This window comes from Microtus pennsylvanicus, chromosome X, assembly GCF_037038515.1.
Source record: "Microtus pennsylvanicus isolate mMicPen1 chromosome X, mMicPen1.hap1, whole genome shotgun sequence".
NCBI classification, from domain to species: Eukaryota; Metazoa; Chordata; class Mammalia; order Rodentia; family Cricetidae; genus Microtus; species Microtus pennsylvanicus.
Window position 1 is genome coordinate 116,804,146 of NC_134601.1, and position 19,154 is coordinate 116,823,299.

General features: G+C 40.8%; 1 long non-coding RNA gene across 1 annotated transcript in view; it reads left to right on the forward strand.

The window, feature by feature from the left end:
• Positions 1-18,907, forward strand: part of LOC142841020 (uncharacterized) — a 42,046-nt gene extending 23,139 nt beyond the window's left edge. Inside the window, exons 2-3 of the long non-coding RNA XR_012909001.1 lie at positions 6,828-6,942; positions 18,847-18,907. This is a non-coding gene — a long non-coding RNA (uncharacterized LOC142841020). The remainder of the gene's footprint in view (positions 1-6,827; positions 6,943-18,846) is intronic.
• Positions 18,908-19,154: the final 247 nt, after the last annotated feature.

Below are 19,154 nucleotides of genomic sequence, written 5' to 3' on the forward strand. Positions count from 1 at the left end.
ATATGTCAATACATAAAAATGTTTTAAACAGAGGTAGAAGCGTGCATGCATACAATAGTCAATATAATTTAACTTTGTATCAATATACAAGAATCGATACTAATATATTTGTCTAAAAACAGTAACTCACAATTACAGTCCCTCTTTTTTTCCCAAAATGATCCCTGAGCTTATAAAATTCCTTCCCCAACCTGCCAACCCCTAAATGATGTCCCTAAACCCAAAGGCAAACTTTACTGGGAGAGGGGACATCGTCCTCTAGAATTACTTCAAGCTGTCATGGGGGCGACACTCTTTCTGGGGGATTCTGTGAAAGTAAAATGATGGTTAAATTTCAAGATCAACGTTTTTTAAGATTGCAAATAGTCTCTGAGTATTTTGTGCAGGTCTGGCCAGAATGTTGTATAAGATGTGCACCATTTCAGCTAACCAAGTTGGGATCGTCTTGTGTAGCTGGTACCCAAAACGGGTCTTGTAGTAGCGCTATCAGTATCATGACATCATATCAACCAGGTGGAGTTGTTATGGGGCCCCATCTTCTTCCTGGAAACTTCAAATGTCACTTCAGGAAAAACTCATTGTTCATTGTGAAAAACTTAAACATTAATCATATAGACATATATAGAAATATATATATATATTCAATGAAAGGCATGATAGATATATTCAATGAAAAGTATGATAGATATGAAGAAGAGCAAAGATGTTTTCTAAACTCATATTTTTTTCTGTCCCATATCATGGCTCTTGACATGAGACAGAAACTCCAGAAACTCTGGGGTTTTCTCTTGCCAACAGGCTTGGAATTGGAGAGGGACTGATCCAGAGTCCAACTTCAAAACCAGCTCTATATATTTATAAATAAATGCACATTAATACATATTTAAAGATAAGACTAGAATAATTTTACTTACGAGACCTATTTGATTTTCTTGCTGAATCTTATTGGGTTGTAAATAGTTTCCATCTGTCAGTATTCAAACATCCAGGGTCCCTTGGATTTTTTGAAGACAAGTGTTTTCCTGCAAAGACAAGAACAGGACCCTGTCCCCATCCTATATATTTTTCTTACCAACTGTATGATTATCATCATTGTGGATGAGCTGTCATTTCTCCTTTCCAAGAGGCTTCTCCTCTTCAAACCAAACCTTTATTAATTTTGATGGTATCCACAATTTTTCTTCTCCTGTGGAAATAAGAGCAAAACCCCTTCCCCAACGTAGCACATCTCCTGGCTTCCACTGAGAGGTCAGCACATCTTTGAAATAAATCGGTTGATTTAGTTCAGCAGACTTTTCCATTATCCAATGTCTTTCTGCTGCTGTTGTTCCTTTCTCATTAGCATTAAGAAAATTCAAGGTTTATAAAGCATTATGTAATCTATTTCTGAGGGTATTTTTGGTCCCTTTCTATTTATTCAGCATATCCTTTATAGTACGATTTGATCTTTCTATAACTGCCTGACCTGTAGGATTATTTGGTATACCTGTAATGTGTTTTATATTATAATAATCAAAAAAGCGTTTCATTTTCTTAGATACATATGCTGGACCATTATCTGTCTTTATTTGTGCAGGTATACCTATGATGGCCATAACTTCCAATAAATGTGTGATTACTGAATCAGCCTTTTCTGAGCTCAGGGCAGTAGCCCATTGAAAACCTGAATACGTGTCTATGGTGTGGGGTACATATTTTAATTTACCAAATTAAAATATCCATCTGCCAGATTTCATTTCTCTTAGTACCCTTTGGGTTATTCCCTGCAGGCAACGGTATTTGGTCATAGAAAGAACAAGTAGGACGTCTCTTTATAATGTCCTTAGCTTGTTGCCAAGTAATGGAAAATTCTTTCTTTAGGCCTTTACTATTGACATGATGCTTCTTATGAAATTCTGAGGCCTGCAACACACTTCCAATCAATAATTGATCAATCTCAGCGTTGCCTTGGGCTAGAGGACCAGGCAGACCTGTATGGGACCGGATGTGTGTTATGTACATCGGACAAAGCCTATTCCTGATTATGTCTTGTACCTGGATAAACAATGAAGTCAACTCTGTGTCATCTGGTATAAATTCAGCGGTTTCAATATGCAAGATAACTCTTTCTGCATATTGTAAATCTGTAACTATATTAAGAGGTTCTTTAAAATCCCTTAACACCATAAAAATGGCATAAAATTCTGCCTTCTGGACAGCATTATAAGGGCTTTGTTCCACTTTACTCAATTCATCTGACTTGTAACCTGCTTTCCCTGATTTGTTTGCATCAATATAGAACATACGGGCTCCAGTTATTGGAGCATCACGGACGATTCGAGGAAGAATCCGAGAAGTTCTCTTTATGAAGTTAAGCCGCTTGCTTTTTGGATAGTTGTTATTAATGTCTCCCAAAAAATTAGCACAAGCTCTTTGCCACGGTTCATTGTCTTCCCATAACTTTTTTATTTCTTCAGTAGTAAAAGGTACTATAATTTCTGCTGGGTCTATACCTGCTAGTTGACGAAGTCTCAGCTTACCTTTTATAATTAATTCAGAGACTTTTTCCACATAAGTTTTTAATTTTTTTTACTTGGTTTATTAGGTATAAATATCCACTCTAAAATAATATCTTCCCTCTGCATTAGAATCCCTGTAGGAGAAATTCTGGAAGGCAATATGACTAGGATGCAGCTAAGATTTGGGTTCACTCTATTCACATATGCCTCCTGTAATATTTCCTCAATCATTGTCAGTTCCTTTTCTGCTTCAGCTGTCAGTTTCTTGGACTATTCAAATCTTTATCACCATCTAAGGTTTTGTTTAAATGAACTATTATATCAGGTATTATCCCAACAGCTAGTCGTAGACCGGAAATGTCTCCTAACAATCTTTGGAAGTCATTAAGAGTCTTTAACCGGTCTCTCCTAATTTGTGCCTTTTGCGTTTTAATTTTCTCTAACCCTATTCTATAACCTAGGTAATTAATAGAGTTTCCTCTTTGAATCTTTTCAGGGGCAATTTGTAATCCCCACCTAGGCAAGACTTTCTTTACTTCTTCAAACATCCTTTCTAAAGTATCTTTATTTGAATCAGATAACAAGATGTCATCCATGTAATGATAAATTATGGACTTGGGGAATTGTTTACGAATTATTTCCAATGGTTTACTTACAAAATATTGGCACAATGTAGGACTATTGAGCATACCCTGTGGGAGAATAGTCCATTGATATCTCCTATTAGGCTGAGAATTATTATAAGTAGTTACTGTGAAGGCAAATTTTTCTCTGTCCTTTTCTTATAATGGTATAGTGAAAAAACAATCTTTCAAATCAATAACTATAAGAGGCCATCTTTTTGGTAACAGAGAAGGCAAAGGAATTCCAGATTGTAGTGGGCCCAGAGGTTGAATTACCTTGTTGACAGCTCTTAAATCTGTCACCGTTCTCCATTTACCAGATTTCTTTTTTACAACAAACACAGGAGAATTCCAAGGGCTGGTTGATTCTTCAATATGGTGAGCATCTAGTTGCTCTTGCACAGCTGTTTGGTATTTGCTGTATGTTCTTGTACAACCTGAATGGCTGGTGACCTTTTTCCATAATACCTCATCATATCCTTCCCAGAATTATGAGTTCCTGGAACTACAGGAATGTTAATCTGGGTATTCCATTGCTGTAGCAGGTCACGGCCCCATAAATTTATTGCAATATTGGCTATATATGGCCTTAGTCTTCCTATCTGCCCTTCAAGCCCTATGCATTCAACCCATCTTGTGCTTTGTTTTACACGAGATAGGGTTCCAATTCCCAGGAACTGAACATCTACCTCTTTAAGAGGCCAATTCGGATGCCAAGATTTTGCAGTAATGATACTTACATCTGCACCTGTGTCTAATAAGCCTTCAATAAAAGTGCCATTTATACAGACTCTTAGCTTTGGTCTTTGATCGTTAATAGAAGTCTGCCAAAATATACGTTTACTCTGTCCTACTGGGCTTTTTGACTCATCCTCCACATGTAATTCATCATTTAGACCAGTATTACTTTTTACAGCAGAGATTGGAGCTTCTAATTTTCTTAGTGAGGTACGTTCTCCACTGTGACGGAATGACTGGGCCACTGTTGGCTTGGGGCCCTGCGAGAGGCCCCTCAAGGAGTTTCCCGACGATATCGGGTTGCCTTGTCTGTCTGTTGTTGACCTGCATTCGTTGGACCAATGTTAGCCTTTACCGCATCTCCTACATATACCTGAAGGCTGAGGTCTCCTATTTTTGTCATTCCCAGAGGAGATATTATTCCTAGAAATTCTGTGCCTGCAATCCCTTTTCAGATGTCCTAATTTACCACAATTAAAACACCTGGCAGTTTGATGTCTCCTCATTGCTTTGGAAATCGCTTCTCCTACCCAAGATTCATCATTATAGCTAAATGTCCCAACATTCATCGTATGCTGAATCCATTCATCCATAGGTGCTGATCTAGACTTTAAAGGCACAATTATCTTTTTGTATTCTATGTTTGCATTCTCAAAAGGTAGGGATTCAAGAAATATTCGTCTAGCTTCTGGGTCTGTTATCCCTATGTCCAGAGCATTAATTAATCTTTGCAAAAAGTCAATAAAGGGTTCTCTCTGTCCCTGCCTAATTCTGGTATATGATTCAACCCTTTTTGCTGGATCTTGTATCCTATTCAAAGCATTTAAAGCTGCTTGGTGACATAGACACAGCACTTCATCGTCATAAAGAGCTTGGACCAATGGATCAGCATATTCTCCTGCACCAAGAATTTGATCTTGGGAAACCTCGACACCTTTTGCTCTTTCTTGCTGTTCTATATGTTTGGATTCTTCTCTGAAATAAATTCCAAACATCAAGGAAGGTCCATTATCTAAAACTGCAGACACTAACTGATGGAAATCATGGGGGGTAGCTCTAGCATTAGAAGCCCAAGTCCTGATCATTTCCTTTACATATGCAGAGTGCAAGCCAAAATTAACAATAGCTTGCTTAATTTTTTTTTAGATCATTCATTGCTATTGGCATCCATCTAGCTTCTCTGACTCCCTTTGAGCCTTTAGAAGTTGGCGCTTTGTCAGAATTAAGTATAGGGTATGGTGCTAAAACCTTGGGTAAGCCAGTTCTAATATCTGGTGCTGGCATTGTATCCTGTCCTTGTGCCTTACTCTGTTCACCAGCTCCAATAATTTCTTCAATCATTTCAAGTTGTTTTTTATTATTGTCTCTTTTGAATCCCGAATCTCCTGACCTGCATGAGTTTCTAGTAAAGATTGTATGGTTCTTAGGAGTGCCATATTCTTCCTAAATGATAGAATATGCAAAAGAATACTGAAACCTAGTAACTAGTAAATTAAGTTATCCCCAGAGTCATATAAACCTTGCATGATATAACCCATTGTATTATTAAACAAAACAGTAAAATTTGTGTTGGAAACGAAAACTGCCATGTTACCTATTATCCAGCAGGTGGCGCTGTTGCCAAGTCACGATGAAAACGGGGTCCTGTTTCAGTGTCTGCCTAGTATTTGTTAAAAACTGGGAAATGCAAGTTGCTCAACAAAGTAAATGTAATTAAATCAATTCCGTACACGGAACCATAAACCCAGAATCCAGTGGTAGAGAAGAGTAACCCAGAAGCTGTGTATGCCTCCACGTGGCAGAGTTGCCCCGAGGGGTTGCAGCTTTTGGCAACCCGCACCCGCGTGCTCTAGTTCATGCCACTTAAGAGCTGTGCTTGCAAGGGAGATTTGAAAACGACTCAGAAAAGAGCAAACCACACGGGCAGAGACTACGTGGGCCTGTGGAGTTTAAATCCATGTGGGGAGGCAAATGATAGGGTGCGTGGGGACTTGAAGTCAATCTGAGGTGTCTAAAGGGAAAATATAAAGAACTGCAGCAAGAAAAGCCACTGCGTGATAATTTATATTAAACTGCTGGCTCCACGCACAAGGCACAGGCCGCAAGGCACAGGCTGTGGCTGAGGGAGGGAGGGAAGGCTCACACCAAGCTGAACTGGCGGCAGGCAGCCGAGCAAGGGAAGGAGGGGTCCTAAAACCCAACGTTCGGGCACCAGATGAAGGTGTGAGTCACAAACAATCCCACGCCAGTTTGGAATTATGATTAATAGGGTGGTATTTATTTAAAGGGGAAAAAACTTACAGATCACCGTCCCAGACAACAGCCCTCTGCGCAATCAGTAAGGAGTCTAGTCACTGGAAACGGAGCAGTAAGCAAAAAGAGAGAGAGGAGGGAAGTGGCCGCTTTTTTTTAAAGAGAGAGACCACGCCCCAATGGGCTGGTATCTCAGACGCTATTGCCTGGAGGAGCAGAAAAACCTCCCTCAACAGAAAGTACCTTTAGCTGCCGAACCATACTGCCTGCCACCTTTCCTGGGTTTTGGAATGTCTGTTTGGAGCTATGACTTCACTATCTATAGATTATTCTCCTCTATCTGGGAAGAACCTTCTCTAATGGGAAAGTTGTCCTATTTGATGAAGCTGGTAGCTTCAGAACAAGAGTCCAGGGAGTGATATAGATGGGGATTGGGATACCTCCTTAAGCAGCCAGTTAAGCATAGTCACCTGTGTGATAAATGGGGCAACACATGTTATAGCCCCATTGGTCTCCCATCCTTTCTGCTTTTATTGTGATTGTTAGATCTCAAACCCAGGACAAATGGCATACTGAGATGCCTGTTAGCATTTTAAAATGGATGCTGGCTTACAGTTTCTCCTTACATCCCTTAGTACCTATCTGATGTGGGATTTCCCTATGTATGCTGTGATTGCCATTGATTAATAAAGAAACTTCTTTGAACCTATCGCAGGGCAGAAATTAACTAAACGGGGAAAACTAAGCCGAATGCTGGGAGAAGAGGGGTGGAGTCAAAGAGAAGCCATGGAGCCTTCACAAGAGACAGATGCCAGACAGAACTTCACCTGGTAAGTCACAGTCACATGGCGATACACAGATTAATAGAGATGGGTTAAATTAAGGTGTAAGAGTTAGCCAATAAGAAGCTAGAGCTAATGGGCCAAGCAGTAATTTAAATAATATAGTTTCTGTGTGATTATTTTTGGTCTGAGCAGTTGGGAAACAAACAAGTGGCTCCTTACAACACCTATCTTTTATAGGGAACAGTTGGCATACCTACCCACACACCCTAAGCTTCTCTAGTTCTGGGGTTGGGCTTTCCTTCCCACAGCTCCTCTGGCCCCTATATAACTCAGCTATTTTGGCTATGCCAGTCTCTTTGCCCATGCACACCTGCCTTGAGAGGTGGCTACTTTCCCTTCCTCCCTGTCCTCACCTAGCCCTACTCAGGGTCATGTTCACTCTGGACTCTCCCAGATATCTCTGCCTCTGATTATGCTCTCTCTTTTATCTACAATAAATGTTCTCCTCTGCCATACGTAGGAGCACTTCTGTCCTTCCCTTTTTTCTATTTTTCATTCATCTGGTGTCAGAACCTCAGGATGGACATATATGAGTTTCCTTCCAAGGAACTCAGCCTCTCCCCAACAAAGCTACTGATTTGACTCTCCTAAAGTATGTATGGATCATTAGTTTCTGCTGGCTTCTGCCAGCCATCAAATTTGACTCCCAATTTTAGAGCCTGTGATCTCAGCTGCTTCTCCCGCCATGTGCTTTAACCATTCCTTTCGTTGTCTGTGCTATAATATATCACCAGCTCCTAGAGCCTTCTACATGCTCCCAAGGCACCTGCCTGTGCACTATTCTCATGTCTCTAAGCTCTGGCCTGCTACAGCCATTTGGGTCTTTCTACTAACACCACTCACCATCTCTCTTCCCGGGTGCTCTCTCATCTCTCTGCTACATAAGTGTCATCCCAAGCTCTGTTTTGTCTACCATTACTACAAAAGCTATATCAGGCCTGGCCGTGGTGGCGCACGCCTTTAATCCCAGCACTCGGGAGGCAGAGGCAGGCGGATCTCTGTGAGTTCGAGACCAGCCTGGTCTACAAGAGCTAGTTCCAGGACAGGCTCCAAAACCACAGAGAAACCCTGTCTCGAAAAACCAAAAAAAAAAAAAAGCTATATCAGTGTGCCAGGAAGCTCCTCTTGCCCTGACTGGACTCCAATCATAAGGACAAGGGTCACATTTCCTCTGTGATTTGGAACATTTTTCTCTTTAACAAGTTTCCCATTCCACTTGGGGATGCCTCTTGGCTTCCTCAGAGTCCTGCAGCTCATGGCTTCTATGATAATTTGCCACCCTATCCTCTTTCAGCTCCCACCTGCAGTCCACAGCTACTGTTCTCTCAGCCCCTCCTGAAGTTTTCCCTCCTCCCTTCAAAGCTGCCTGTTCTATCTCTTCCTTAAGATCTCCTAGGCCTCTTTATCCTCACACGGCTTCTCTAAGTTGGAGCCATCTGGGCCACTTCGTGTTCTTACTCAGTTCCCTCTTAGAGCTTATAGAAATCCCCTCCAGTGGAATACTATTTTGCAAACCTCTTTCCTCCTTGGACTGCAAACAATTTGGCTTCAGTATAAATCAGTGGCCAAAATTGGCACATTTGATTTCCAAATTATCACAAATTGTAACAACTGCCAAGCACAAATAAATGATCCCCCAAATCTCTTCTTTCTAAACTCACTCTGCTCTACACTTCTTATCTAGAAAATTCTACTTCCCACTCTTAAAAGTCTTTTATCTTATGCTCTGCTCTCAAAACATCTCTTAAGGCTACGCTGTAAACTCTGTTCCTGGATTTGTAAGTTCATTGGGTAAGGTTAAAATCTGTAATAAGTAATTTGGTTCAAAACTTATAAAAAGGCTTATAGTTAAAAACCTATGCATGGGGAATCTTATTTTGCTACAACTTACTATATTTGTGATTCAGTTCTTGTCTAGAATATACTGTATATGTACCTTAGATTCAACTCTTGTTTAGGAAAATAGATGTTTTTAGACAGCGATCATGTGGCTGTCCTCCATCTTGACAGATAACTTCATCAAGATGTAACCAACCACAGGGATGACAGTCATCTTTACTAATGTTAAAGAGTACATACCATGTGACTTCACCATTTTAGAATGACCACATGGCATAAAACAACTTAGGCAGCAACTATGAAACTTCTTAGTTCTGCTGAGGCCCCTGCTTACCACTGTATTTCCCTTTTAGACTAAAGAGACAGCAGCAGGTCTTCAAACTATTTTATATTGGTATGGATTTTTTATGATGATAGAATTTTAAGGTTATAAAGATCTACTCAGATTAATAAAAGCTGACTTACAGATTTACACATAACTACTTATATACTTGCTAACTGCTTAACACCAGACCTTTAGAAAATTTAGATAAGTAACAACATATGTTTGGTAAATAAGGTATATTTGATTTTAAATTCCTAAGTTCTACTCAGTTTCACAGTAATATTTGTCTAGCTTCTCTGTCTTTGCTCACTTTGTTAAGCTTTTGCTATTTGAATAAACTAACTCATACAAAAACAAACAAACCTGTGATAGTCTATAATGATGCACTATAAAAGGATAAGAAAAGTTCCCAGTTGCACTATTGACTGTATTTATGGTTTAAAGTTTACTGCATTTATAGTTTAATGCTTCATTTTGATGGTAAATAATCTTCAATTAAATCTTCAACTCAAAATTTAAGGCTGAAATTTAACAGGGATAAATCTGTAAATTGCTAACTTTTTTGAGACAAGGTTTATCTGTGTAGTCCTGACTGTCCTGGAACTGTCCTGAGTCGCCTGCACCAGGTCATAGCTATTCCTCCTTGCAGTAGTGGTGTCTTGGAAGAAATTAATGAATACTGTTTCTGATATTAGCATTCTTTTTTTTTTTTTTTGGTTTTTCGAGACAGGGTTTCTCTGTGGTTTTGGTTCCTGTCCTGGAACTAGCTCTTGTAGACCAGGCTGGTCTCGAACTCACAGAGATCCGCCTGCCTCTGCCTCCCAAGTGCTGGGATTAAAGGTGTGCGCCACCACCGCCCGGCCTGATATTAGCATTCTTACACGTTTAGAAGATGTTAACCTGTCTGTACAGAATTATCCTTATTTGGACTTCTGTCTGTAATTTATTCACGTTGAAAAACAGGCTTAAAAAGATACTGTCCTGAGAATGCATGCCTACTTAGATTATGAAAACCCTTTGGGGACTATTTGTGATAACTTGTAGACTTTTGTCAATTTGTCTGCTGTTGCTGTGGCATAGGTACCTGGTTGTAGAAATCGTATGTGACTGTTTCTGAGAGCTGTGTTTACGAGTGACTGTCTCTTATATAGCATAGGGTTAAAACTTATTCTAATTTGAGGTTCAGTTTTTCCCAGGATAGAACATGTAAAAGATTCTGTTGGTCTGTATTCTCATCAACGCTTAATGCTTTCAGGATATTAAGGTTTGCCTTCAGGAGAGCTTTTTGTCAATGCTTTTTGCATCTCTGATTCTTTGACAGTGTCATAATGTGTGTATCACCAGTTAAGTCATTTTCACTGCTTTACACACTTTCTGATCCCCCTTGTCCCAGTGACACCCCTTGTATGTCCTTCACTCATTTCTTCATTCAGTGGTTCATTTGTTCATTGGTCCTCTCTGTCCAGAACTCAGGAATTTCCCTTTTCCCTACTGATGCCTGCCTCCCATGAGCTGCATGGCACTGGCCAGCAGTGGTGGAATTTTTCTCCTGTTTTGTGTCTTTCTCCATTTCTAACTTAACCTTTGCTCGTTCACATTCTCTTTCCTTCCTTTTTTCTTCTGCACCCTTTTCCATCCTTTCTTGTTGCCTATTTCCTTCTCCGGCACCTGTATTTTTACCTGCGTTTTGTCCCCTTCTGCCTCTTTTCCCAAGTTCTTCCCATTCCCTCCTTCCTTCCCAATATTATCTGCCGGTTCTTCCTTTGCCCTTTAATCATTACATCCCTTTCCCCATGTCTTACTGCTTGCTCTATTATGAGTACCGTTCCATTTGTGCCTTCCCTTTTCCTCTTTCACCATTTTCACTATATTTCTCTCCTACCATTAAAAAAAAATATTAACTGTTTATCTTATTTCAAGGCAGGAGAACCTTTCTCACATTTTTTACCTTGCTAAATTTTTCCTATTCTTTTTTATTTGTCCTTTTTTGCCTCTCCCGTTACCATTAATTTTCCATTATATTTTGTTTTGGTGCATATTATTAATATCATCATCATCATTTTCATTATTCCTTTTATTTGACTTTACAGATAGCCCTGTCCATGTGCTCATGGATTTCCTGGAAGTCCTTGTGTAGACCAGGGTGCTCTCAAACTGTCAGTTCCTCCTATTTCTGCTTCAGTCCTCTGCTGGCAGCCTGGCTACATTTCCATTTTAAAGTCACTCCCATTTCTCCTTTCACAATTCTTTCCGTATTTCCCACCCTTTTCTCTCTCTTCCACCTCTTTCTCCTTCTCTTCTGCCTTTCTTCCTTTTGTGCCTGTTCTCTGTCTGACCCCTTTCCCTTCACCTCTTACCCCTCCCCCATACTTCCCACATTCCCACACTTCCTGTCTTCTAAGATTGCTCCTCTTACTTCAGTGTTTCCTCCCCTTCCCATAGGTTTATCCCTTTCTCACCCATTTCCTCTCTGCACAGGATTTGCAAAGTACCTAGTTCTGTTTGTCTCATTATGAATACTTCTCTCCCCAGCCCCTAGCCTCTCATTTCACAGCCCTTTTTCCATGTTAAAGGTTTCTCCCCTGACCCCTTTGGAAGTAGGTTGGACATTTAAAAAAACCATAAGAAGGGATACAGAAATTCATCATCTTCAGTTTCCAGTAAAGTTTCTCCTGTGCTTTTCACCTAACCCTTCGTTATAAATCCCATGTAAGTTCTTGTAGTATTCGGGCTACCCCATAGTCAGTTCGGTATTGGGGCTGAGTTCCAATTCCTTCATTTCCCACTACTTAGTAAACAGGAGGCAGCCAGCTTCTGCAGCACAGGCTAGGGGCTTTGGCAACAGGCGCTGTGTTCCGGCCCTGCCAGTAGGGGGCGATGTAGAACGTTGCTCACTTCCGGTTCCCAGAATGCCCTGGTGTCCGGCATTTTTGTGTGAGGCGCTGACGCGCTGAGGAGCTGAGGCGCTGAGGCACGCACGAATCCTTTGGGTTGCTAGGCAGCTCGTGGACTTTCTCAGAGTTGTGGGCCTTCTCCATGGATGCCGAGTGCTGATTTTGGCCTAGTGGAGCTCTCTGCTCACCATGGCAGTGAGTAGTGTGTTTGTTGAGATTCGTCCATCCCAACAACTCCCTTTCTCCTGAGGAGTCTCACTTTCCTGTTGAGGGCTTTCTGGAACCTTCCCGTTAACCCCAGGGGTCGACTCGGTGGTGTGCTTTCCCAAGTCCATTTTTAGTACATGTTTGGGTTGTTTATAACCGTTCTTTCCATTCTTAGTAGTGTTTAAATGCTATAGCTGATCGTTGGGATGTATCGGGAGTGTTTTCTATTCCTTGTTCTCCCTATCCATCCTCCTTTCCCCCTTCCTTACTTTCCAATACCTCTAACATGTCTTTAACCCCTCCCCTCCCTGCACTATCCCTCCTTCCCAGGGATTCCTCTGTCCTGTTCTGTCATGATTGCCTCTCCCTCCCAGTTTATTATTATTATTATAAATTTTCCCCCTCCCAGTTTATCTGCCCCCAGTTTGCTTTCTCCCTGCCCAACCCCTTCTCTCTTACTATCCCCTCTCCTGTGTGCCCTCCTCCCCTGTTCTCCCCTGACCACCTCTATTGTGTCTTTCCAACCTCCCTTCTCCTTACCAGTACCTTTCCATTTTTCTCCCTTCCCTTTTTCAGGCTTTCCAAGACTCTCCCTTCTCTTTTTCCCTCTCTCACCTTCCTGTCCTATTCCATTTCTGACTATGGAATTGTTCAGCTCTTTTATCTGTCTTCCCATTAGTGTACCCACCTTTCCAATACCTCCAGCCCTTTCCAGCTTACCCATTGCTTTTCTGATTTTCCACTTAACAATACCTGTTTCTAAGTCTTTCATCTTGCTCATCTTTGAACCCCTTTACCTTGTTCTTTCTGTTCTTTCCTTTTTCTTTCCCATCTTAACCTCCATTCCCTCCCCTCTTCCTCTGTCCTTTCCCTTCATTTTCCCACCCTAAACTCTATTGTCATACCTTTATCCCTTTCCAATTTCGCTATCTCAGCCCTTCTTCCAAATCCATAGATAATTTTAACTTTCCAGGTTTCTTTCCCTGTTCCCATTAACTTGCTTCTTCCTATGCATGTCCCACCTCTTCTCTTTTCCCTTCCTTTTTCTTGGCACCAGTTCTCCAGTCCTTTTATATACCATTCCCTTTCTAACTCTTTTTCCTTTCCAATGCTTTAAACTTTCTTTTTCTCCCCCGCCCTTTCTACCTTTCCTAACCTATTTTGTGTTAATGTGTCTTTTCCCAACACATTGTCTTTCTAATTCTTTATCCTATATTCTGTTTAGTACCTTTTTCCCTGTTCCTATTGCTGTCTCTCTCCTCAACCCCTGTTCTCTAGGTTCCTCTTCCAATGTCTGAGTTTTCTGCTTTCTCAAACCTCTTCCCTGATTCTACAGTTTCCTTCTTCTGTTTCATGTCTCCTTTCCAACTCCCTTCTCACCTTCCAGTTCCTTTGCAGCTCCTTTTCCTCTTTCCTTTTGTTTTCTCATCTCTGCTTTTCTTAACATTTTATTTATCATTAGGTCTCTGTGTTCTTTATGATTTTATCTTTTTTCATTTTATTTTTTAAAAAAGAAAATCTATCATTTTCATTTTACATCCCAATCCCTGTTTCCACTCCTTACTTTCCTCCCATTCTGTCATTTTCCCCCACCCCACCCCTATCCACTTCTCAGAGAGTTTAAGGCACATTGCTTTCTGGAAGGTTCAAGGTCTTCCCTATTATATCTAGGCTGAGCAAGGTATCTATACAAAGAGAATAAGTTCCAAAAGCCAGAAAAAGTGGTAGGGATAAATCCTGGTGGCCCTGTCAGTAGTCCTGCAGTCTGCCCTATCCATACAGTGTCACCCACATTCAGATGTTCTACTTTGGTCCAGTTCTGGTTCCTTCCCAGTTAGGCTGGAATTGAGGGCTCCCATTAGCTGTTTTAGTGGGTATCCCCATCTTGGTCTTGACCTCTTTGCTCATATTCTCACTCCTCCCACTCGTCAACTGCACTTTGGGAGCTCAGCTCATGCTCCACTGTGGGTCTCTGCCTCTGTTTCTATCAGTTGCTGGATGAAGTTTCTATGGTGACATTTAAGACAGTCATCAATCTGACTCCACGGCAGGGTCAGTTCTTCAGTATTGCTTAGGGTCTTAGCTGGGGTCATCCTTGTCGATTCATGGGAATTTCTGTAGTGCCAGGTTTCTTGCTAGGCCCATAATGTTTCCCTGAATCAAAATATCTCTTTCCTTGATATCCATGTATATCCTTCCTCCATCTTGACTATCCTATTCCTGCAAGTTTTCCTCCTTATTCCCCTTCTCTCCTCCCCTCTCCTTTACCCTCCCTTTTCACTGCACTCCTATGCTCCCAATTTTGTCAGGAGATCTTGTTTATTTCCCCTTCCCAGGGGGTCTATATATATTTTTTTATTAGGGTTCACCTTTTTACTTAATTTCTCTAGAGTTGTGGACTATATGCTTGTTATTCTTTTCTTCACAGCTAGTATCCACTTATGAGTGAGTATAAACCATGTTTACCATGTTCTTCTTTTGGGTCAGGGTTATCTGCCTCATTTTTTTTGGTTCCACTCATTTGCATGCATATTTAAAGATATTTTTTTAACCACTGAGTAGTACTCCATTCTGTATTTGTACCACATTTTCTTCATCCATTCTTCATTTGTAGGTTGTTTCCAGGTCCTGGCTATGAAAAGTAATGTTTCTATGAACATAGTTTAAAAGATGTCCTTGTAGTATGGTTGAGCATCATTTGGGTATATGCCCAAGACTGATACTGCTGGGTCCTGAGGTATGTTGGTTCTCTTTTTTCTTAGAAAACTCCATACTGTTTTCCAGAGTGGTTATATAAGTTTGTATTACCACCAGCAATGGAGGATTTTCCCCTTACTACACATCCTCCCCAGCATAAAGCTATTGGTTGTTCAGTTAATCTTAGGCATTCTTACTGGTGTAAGATGTTATCTCAGGGTCATGTTGATTTGCATTTCCCTGATGGCTAAGGGAAGGTGAACATTTCCTTAAGTCTTTCAGCAATTTGAGATACTTCTGTTGAGAGTTCTCTGTTTAGATCGGTACTCCATTTTTGAATTGGTTCATTTGGAATTTTGATGTGTAATTTCTTGTGTCTTTCATGTATTTTGTAGATAAGTCCTCCGTCTGATATGGGGTTGATGAAGATCTTCTCCCATTCAGTAGTCTATCTTTTTGTCCTATTGACTGTGTCCTTTGCTTTACAGAAGTTTCTCAGTTTCAGGAGGTTCCATTTGTTTATTGTTGCACTCATTGTTCGTTCTACTGGTGGTGTTATATGTAGGAAGGGGTCTCTTGTGCCCATGTTTTTTTTTAATATTTATTTATTTATTATGTATACAATATTCTGTCTGTGTGTATGCCTGCTTCTTCCCACTTTCTCTTCTATCAGGTTCAGTGTGGTCAGAATTAATTACATTGAGGTCTTTTATCCATTTGTTCTTGAGTTTTGTGTGGGGATAGATATGGGTCAATTTGCTTTGTTCTACTTGTTGAGAAGCAGTTATGCCAACACCATTTGTCGAATATTCTTTCTTTTTCCATTGTATAATTTTCCCTTCTTTATCAAAAGTCAGGTGTTTGGATTAATACCTGGATCTTCTATTCAATTTTCTTGGTTAACCTGTATGTTTTCATGTCACTACCAAGCTGTTTTCATTACTGTAGATCTTCTATAAGAGAGCTTGATGCCAGGGATGGGGATGCCTTTGGAAGTTCCTTTATTGTACAGGATTATTTTGGTTATCCTGGGTCTTTTCTTTTTCCATATGAAGTTGAGTTTTATTCTTTCAAGGTCTGTGAAGAATTGTGTTGGGACTTTGATGGAGATTGCTTTTGGTAGGATTGCCATTTTTATTATTTTGATCCTACCTATTTAAGAGCATGGGAGATCTTTCCATTTTCTAGTATCTTTTAAAAATTCTTTCTCCAAAGCCTTAAATTCTTGTCAAACACGGGTCACCTTTTTGGTTAGTTAGTGTTACCCCAAGATATTTTGTGTTATTTCTGACTATTGTGAAAGATGATGTTTCTCTGATTTCCTTCTCAGGTTCTTTTTCATTTGTATATAGGAGGACTACTGATTTTTTTTTGTGATGCTCATATCCTGCCACATTCCTGAAGGTATTTATCAGCAGTAGGAGTTCCCTGGTAGAGTTTTTGGGGTCACTTATTTATACTATCATATCAGCTGAAAATAGCAAATTTTGAATTCTTACTTTCCAATTTGAATCCCTTTGATTTCTTTTTGTTGTGTCATTGCTCTAGCCAGAACTTCAAGAACCATGTTGAATAATAGATATGGAGAGAGTGGACAGCCTAGTCTTGTTCCTGATTTTAGCAGAATCACTTTGAGTGATTTAATTTAATTTCATTTTGGCTGTCAGCAGTTGTATATTGCTTTTATTATGTTTAGATATGTTGCTTGCATACCTGATTTCTCCAAGATCTTCATCATGAGTCAGTGTTGACTTTTGTCAAATGCTTTTTCAGCATCTAATGAGATCATCATATGTTTTTTCTTCCAGTTTGTTTATATGGTGGATTACATTGGTCCACTCTCTTAGTCTCCTCCCTTGGTTCGCTCTCTTGCTCAACTCTGTGTAGTCACAGCATGTGCTTCAGAGTTCTTCTCTTGGTTTCTCTGTATAGTCGCAGTCTGTGATTGAGAGTTCCCCTGAGGTCGTGGTAGATTGGTGTCTTTGGAGGGGGAGTGGGTCTTGTAACTTATTGGATGTGATTGATGGGGGTGGGGACATTGGAGGAGCTTACCTTTGGGTATCTTTGTGTATTTGCAGCCTGTGTTCCAGAGTTTCTCTGACGTCCTGGGAGATAGGAGCTTTTGGGGACAGAGTGGGACTTGTAGCTTACAGGGTCCAATTGATGGGATGGGGCTAAGGTTTTACCCCAGTATAGAGGGCCTAGAGAGTGGGGTGCACCACTGGAAGGGTGGTCACTGACTTCTTGGTCCTCTCTCTGTATAGTTATAGCCTGTGTTTCAGAGTTCCTCTGACATCAATTTGTATAGGACCACGAGGTTGTGGCCTACCAGAAAAGTTCCAGCACTTTGACCTCTGGTCGCAGATCCATGGCACCCCTTTGACTCTGCTTTCTTCCTCCCAGAATTTAGTTCTGTCTTCCCCACCTACCTAATTTCTGCCCTATCAGGCCAAGGCAGTTTCTTTGTTCATTAACCAATACAAGCAACACACAGAGGGGACTCCCACATCACTGCTTCTTTTGTTCTGTCTTCTGTGCATCAGCCTATAAGTTCTTGACAGGTGAATGGTGTTTGTCAGGGTTTTTGCTTTGCTCTTGAAACTTGTGACTGTCTGTTCCCCATGTCTTATGATTGGCTGGGTTTGTAAATGAATAAAGCATGGAATCAGGAGTTTCCCTCTTGAAAATACAGGCCCATATCCTTGTTATTATAGTGAAAGAACTCATATTTCCAAGAAAGCCAGACCTTAAGGATTAGAGGGGACCATGCAAACATGGAGGATTTTGCAGAACTCTGTGAAAATGGTCAGGAGATCAGGGGAATAAATAGTTCAGCTGAGTGAACAAACATTGGATAAGGAGTACCTCTAGAGTGTGGGTCCCTTCCTAGCTACCTATGTGACTTGAAACCTATGCCCTTCATTAGTCCTTGAGAGCAGGTCTCTTTAGTTTTCTCAGGTTAGGTCTTACACTGCTCAACTAAAGCCAACTTCCTTTTCCCACTTTCCATATGTCTGGGATACGGGGCTTTTTGGCATTCCTACATGTAAAGTTTCCTTTCAACATATATGGAATGTAGTAAAGAGAGCTGCAGTTGTATTTCAGAGTCTCAGGTTGTGTGTTCAGCACCATTTTATTTCAGACCTGTGTCAAATTCTACTCCAGAGAAGCCTTTTTTTTAGTGTGGTCATTTATAGCTGGTATTTTACGCCTTTTATTGTCTCTTTAAACCTATGTATATATATATATATATATATATATATATATATATACACACACACACATATATAAATCGATGTGTACATATATACAGACACCACATGCATTGATTTTTCAGTGCTTGAGAGTTAGCCAACCCTCTTCTCCTTTGGACCCTGGTATCTTCTTCATTTGCCTCTTGAGCTCCACAATTTTGGGCCCAATGTATCTTACACACATTTCTTTCATTTTTCATTCTTCAGACACTGTTGTTGTTCTTGACTTGTCTGTGGCTTTCTCTGAGACACAGATGTGCAAAGAAGGAACTGAATTCCTGGTCTGAAACCAGGCACAGGCTTGACAAAGCTAGCAGTGTCCTGAAGGCAGGCCCTAATGAGGGCAGTGTCTTTGGGTCCTGAGGACCCAGCTCTTCCTATCCTGAGAGGCCATGCTTATCATTCCTATGGCCTCTGTGCACTCAGCTTGGGTCTCACTTGCAATACTCTGTTACCTTTGTGCATCATTATTTGATCGACTTCCTGCTGACTTTTTCTCCTTATATAAGAATTTTTGCTGATAATATCCCATTTTTCCTTTCAGGAAAACTGTATATAGGATGCAGAATTTCCCAATAAACCTGCTTGTAGCAGCAGTCAGCTTGTGTAAGCACACCTGATCCCAAACTTTACTATCCTCTCTAACTTCTCATCCCCTGGTCATCTCTCTCAGGAACCTGCCAGTAGGAAAGACCCTGCCGAGGTAGGACAACCAGTCCCTCCATATGGACCCCAAACTACAGGAGGAGGAGGAGGAGGAGGAGGAGGAGGAGGAGGAGGAGGAGGAGGAGGAGGAGGAGGAGGAGGAACACATGCAAGTACAGGAGGAGTAAGTATGGCCATAGCATAGAGAAAACTAAGAGAAGCCAGGCTGAGGGACTGCCTGAGGGAAGAGGCAGAAGGGTTGGGAGTACAATTACATAGGACAGCAGGATTCTAAAGAGCTCTGTCTCTTTCCTCTGGTGCTTCTGTTGTTTTTGT